We start from the raw sequence: 5,000 nt of genomic DNA, 5'->3' as shown, positions 1-5,000 counted from the left end.
ACTTCCGTTATGCATTTGTTTACTTGATTTATCCTCAGTCGCATTTACATAAAATGTGATAAATATGCGAAACATATGGGATATATCAAATGAAACAACTAAGATGTCCTTTCAAACTGTCCCAAAAGTTACCTTGTACTTTTCATTAGCATTTTGATGTTTTAAAGTATCTGTGCAAACCACGTGTTTTTAAAAGGAGTCTTACCTCGCTTTATCATGCCACCCCGCACACCCTACGACCTGTCTCATAATCCATCTCTCCATTCTGTGCTTCGCCGATCCTCCTTCCTATAACTTCCTCATGTTAGTCCGCTTAACTCTGGCACGAGAGAATCCACGCATTCCTATTTTTTGTATGAATTCTTGGGATACACGCTTGGTTCACGTCTCTGCCTGACGTACGATTAATTTATTCTTCCTCTACACTTACTGTCACATCTGCAAGTCGTAAATCGTAAACTTTTAAAACTTTAAACCGCTATAATGTTAAACTGTTATTCTCCAAGGCAGGTGTGAAATGGTCTACTTAATACGATAACCAGAAAGAGAAAGAGAAATGTCGTGACGACTCAGGTAAGTTCGACCCACACGACAACCACGGCGGCAAACACGTGCGAGGGAAAGAATGAAGAGAGCGGCGCCAGTTATCTCGCGCACAAGGAATGTCGGAAGAGATGACAAGGAAAAGAAAGCACCGAAAGTCTGTGTTGCTGGTGGGAAGGGGGAGGGAGGGCAGGGCTAGAGAGGCGGAGGGGAGGCAGGGAAGCCCAACTTAAGTCATACAAATGTACTGAACAAGTAATGAGAGGCAGTAGGAAATATGAATTAGGGAAGGATAGAAGGCATGGGGAGGAATAAAACGAAGAGGGACGGGAAAGATACACGGAGAATAGAAAGGAGAGTGAGGAAATATTCAGGGAGAGGGAAAGCAAGCTACAAAAGACGATGAATGCGCGGCCCACATCGGCCGCCGTTGCAAGAGGTAAAAAAAACACGAAATCCTTGCGGTTGGCTTCCTTGGACCGGGAGTGCGAGCCGTTGCGTCACGTGACATTTCTTACTTTGAAGATGTTGGCAAACCGTGATCGTAGAATACGGAACTTATGAAGAGTCATGAATGATTTAACTATTTCTGATTATGAGAATTAATGAATCAAATACCTTGCTTAGACATAATGATCAATGCAAATATTTATGCAACAAAACTAATGATACTTGGACACTTGTCGCAACAACAAACGAGAAAATGTAAATATACAATCATAAAAGCAAAAAAGGGTACCGGATATTTATATATCATGTTCGGTGCAAGAGAAAAATGTTAAACATGTGGCACTCCGTAGAACAGTGCCAAAAATTTTGCCATTCATAATGAACGGCGGACGGGATGCCAGGCGTATTGTTAGGCATAATCTGACGTGCAGATAAAAATAGGACTGTTTACATAGTAAATAAATCATTTATTGTAATGCCGTAGAGAGAGACGGCGATGATGATGATGATGGTAACAGCGATGACATCATGATAGATATCCTGGTGATATTGCTGACGACAATAAAAAATATACACTCTATATGTAACATAAAACATCCTCTACGACAAACAGCAGAAGCGTGACAGCGGCCTTACCTGTGTCAGCGAGAACAGTAGCAACAGGAGTAGCAGGACCAGGCGCCCTTGCCCCGCCCTGCCCTTCATGGTGAATGCGCTGTTGAGACCCTGCTTGATACTCGCTGTGGTCTTGATAGCGCTAGTAGCAATCGCTCATAAGGACTGGGCAAATGACCTCAGCTGACTGCAATGATGACGCTGCCCTTTATCAGCCTGGCACTGCTCTTCGTAGTGTTGGCACTGTGCCTCGCGCGTTGGCAGAAGTCCTTGGTTTACTGACTGGCAGGACTTCGAAATGATAGTCCCGAGGTGTGTGTTTGTGTGTGGTGAGTGGGGAGGAGGGGGTGGGTAGTAAACAGTCTTAAGTAAAGAGGCGCTTGGCACTGAACGCGCCTCCCGGTCACTGAGTGCTCTTGACGCCTAAGAAACTATTGCCTATATTTTCTTTTCCTTTTCCGTGTGCCACAGACATTTTCATTTTCTCTCTCACAAGAAAGTAATGTACAAAGACGGTTTACTTGTATCAGTTATGACTTACTTTTATATATACGTGTTTATATATTAATCCCTAGATATACTTCATATATAATATATACATATATATCTTTCTATAAATAAAAGCAGACTAGCATAAATGCAATGATGAAAAATATTCACTTTACCAAATAAAACATTAAAGCTCTGAGAGTTACAAGGCAAACAAAAGTTGCTGCAGCTTATACAGTTCGCTCTTCCTTAAAGAAAATAGGAAACAGAAATTAATTTACTAATCAACTCGGTTCCGGGACAACACTCGTTTTCTTTGTCAGGCGGGGAAGAACATCTCTGCTTATCCGTTTGTATCTCTCTTATCTGAAGAGAAAGAACGATTCAAGGAGTGGCAGAGAGAAGCAGTTCCTTAAGGGAATCTAAAGTCCTTACGGCGCGATCCGGGATGCCCTTGTTCCACCAATCATGAGATTAGCCCGCATCGCTGGGTGGCAGTTCTCGCTCTCGCTCTCCCTCTCTCTCGCTCTCCCGCCGCCGCCGTCTCCAGCAGGCCGTGTGTCGCTTCGCAGGAAGGACGAGGGCAGCAGCAACTAAAATTCTGACCCAATCACGCAGCTGGATAATCTCGTTTAGCCTACCCCGATCCCGTAGTTTCGCTTCTCTTATCTCCTCTATTATTTCTATCACCCTTTTCTTCACGTATCCTTGTCGCTATAAGATTCACGCACTTAGAGTATGGATATTGCCGTCTGAGATCTCACGGTGCTGGACTTGATGTGGGGCGGCACGTGGGCGTTGGGGCTGGGCGTTCCTGTCACAGGCGTTACATTACAGCGGGCGGGCGACACGAGTAATGCTACCCCGCGAGCTGATTCGTGATCCGACAATCGAGTCAGCTGATGTAGAGATGCGTGGGGATATTCTCGGTTTCCTTCCAGTGCTGATTCGCTCTTTCTCCCTCAATATATATGTATATATGTTGTAAGCTCTTTATCTTCCCATGCCTGTTATGTACACCTTTATCAAGAAGACTCGTGTAAACACAAATGGCGCGGCACCTTTTCGATACGGCTGCCGTCTGGCGAATGGTGGCTTCACAAAACTTTAGCGCTCCTGTCCCGCTCGCTCTCCGTTTATCTGAAAGCCCCGTAGTACACGTCACAAAAGGTGACTCATTGTATTTCTCTGTAATTACTCAAGGTATCGAGGCCTCCATGAACAGACCTCTTCAATCTCCTGTTTACTCTTACGACGGAGACGAGAGTTGAGAGTTTGAAATGCGAAACTGCTTGTTCAGATCTCCGTTATACCGCTGGGGTTCCAGTCACACGGCGATATTTTTTCTCATTAAGTTATCGCTGTTCTCTCCATCGTCCCATCTGGGCTTTGTGGACGAAAACGAACGTTATCTCTGTTGTCCAATATCGCTTATGTTCTGCTGGTATTTAATTTATGTTTCCGTTCTTTTTATTGTATAGATCCCTTCTATGTTTTTCTCCTTTCCTTAATTCCAACTTATTTTCATTCCTTCTCTTGTCATTCCTTCCTCGCGCCGCAACCAAGCCAACTCTGCAAAACATATACAAAGAAAAAAATATTAGCTTTATTACAAAAACAATGATTCATGTAATATGTACTAGGAAAACAGTTTACTAACAGAATGAGACTTCCCGAAGCTTAGTCACAATAGGATGCCGAAGAACTGTCATACTGGCTCTAATTGTTCATGGTGGAGGCGTGACAGCAAGTACGAAAGTAAAATAAATACGTCAGACATAAATGATAAACTATGTAATAAGCATTTATTCACTTATGCTTTTTACACGATGGTTCATGCATGTATTTAAATACATACATATATATATATATATATATATATATATATATATGATTGATATACAGAGATATACAGAAATATATAAAAAGAAAGATAGATATGTACATACATCTGCGTAAGAAGTCTACACTAGGTCATCGAAACAAACATCATTTTGTCGGGAAGCCACAATCAGTATCTGATTTCCGGTAAAGAGTACTGCCTCTGCTGGCATTACCTGAATAACTGCATATTTATGAAATATATTAATTAATGCTTATTGATTAGAAATTGTAATGAAGGCAAACAAAACGGGCACGAATTTTCCAGGATGCACATGACGAGTGTTCGCAAGACCCTGTTTTATGTTTGTTTGTTTTTTATTACAAATGCTTAGAAAGCCACAGGAGACATCCGGATGACTTTACACTGAAAAACAAACTGATAATGAAATAAGGTCACAGGAATTATCGAATAAGGCGAGAGGGAGAAAGGGAGAGGAGGGGGAGGTAGAAGGGGACAGAGAGGAAGGGAGGGGTGGTAGTACAGAGTGTGGCACAGTAGAGAGAGAGAGAGAGAGAGGAGGAGAGAGAGAGAGAGGAGAGAGAGAGAGAGAGAGAGAGGAGAGAGAGAGAGAGAGAGAAGCGAGGAGAGAGAGAGGAGAGAGAGAGAGAGATGAGAGAGAGAGAGAGAGAGAGAGATAGAGATAGAGATAGAGAGAGAGAGAGAGAGAGAGAGAGAGAGGAGAGAGAGAGAGAGAGAGAGAGAGGAGAGAGGGAGAGAGGGAGAGAGAGAGAGAGAGCGAGAGAGAGAGAGAGAGAGAGGAGAACAGAAATAAGGCACGAGGAGCCACAGAGACTTCGAGAGCTTGAGCCAGCAGAGACAAGGCCTACAACAGACAGAAAAGCGCGCAAGGGCACTGGGCCCGCGAAGGCGCGGTAGGGTGTCCTCCCCTGCATCCCAAAGGAGCAACGAACTTCCCTCGACTCCTTCCCAAGCAACCTTCCCTTCAGTGCGCGGCCACCGCTCTTCCACTTCATCTCTTTCGTCCTACTGGCTGTCTGTTTGGTTAACATTTCATTTT

The 5,000-nt window shown here is 43.7% G+C and overlaps 1 protein-coding gene across 3 annotated transcripts in view; it reads right to left on the bottom strand.

The window, feature by feature from the left end:
- LOC125048282 (flocculation protein FLO11-like) overlaps positions 1-5,000 on the bottom strand; it is a 118,012-nt gene that overhangs the window by 14,923 nt on the left and 98,089 nt on the right. For 2 of the 3 annotated variants that reach the window (XM_047646904.1, XM_047646907.1), the window contains one exon: positions 1,913-3,669. The exons of the other annotated variant lie outside the window; for it this stretch is intronic. The gene's annotated coding sequence lies outside the window, so the exon portion shown is untranslated. Of the gene's footprint in view, positions 1-1,912; positions 3,670-5,000 lie in introns of those variants that run through there. 3 annotated transcript variants of the gene reach the window in all.

Source organism: Penaeus chinensis, chromosome 43 (assembly GCF_019202785.1).
Source record: "Penaeus chinensis breed Huanghai No. 1 chromosome 43, ASM1920278v2, whole genome shotgun sequence".
In the NCBI taxonomy this organism is placed as follows: Eukaryota; Metazoa; Arthropoda; class Malacostraca; order Decapoda; family Penaeidae; genus Penaeus; species Penaeus chinensis.
The sequence above is the reverse complement of the archived record's forward strand: the minus strand, read 5'-3'. Positions and strand labels throughout refer to the sequence as shown.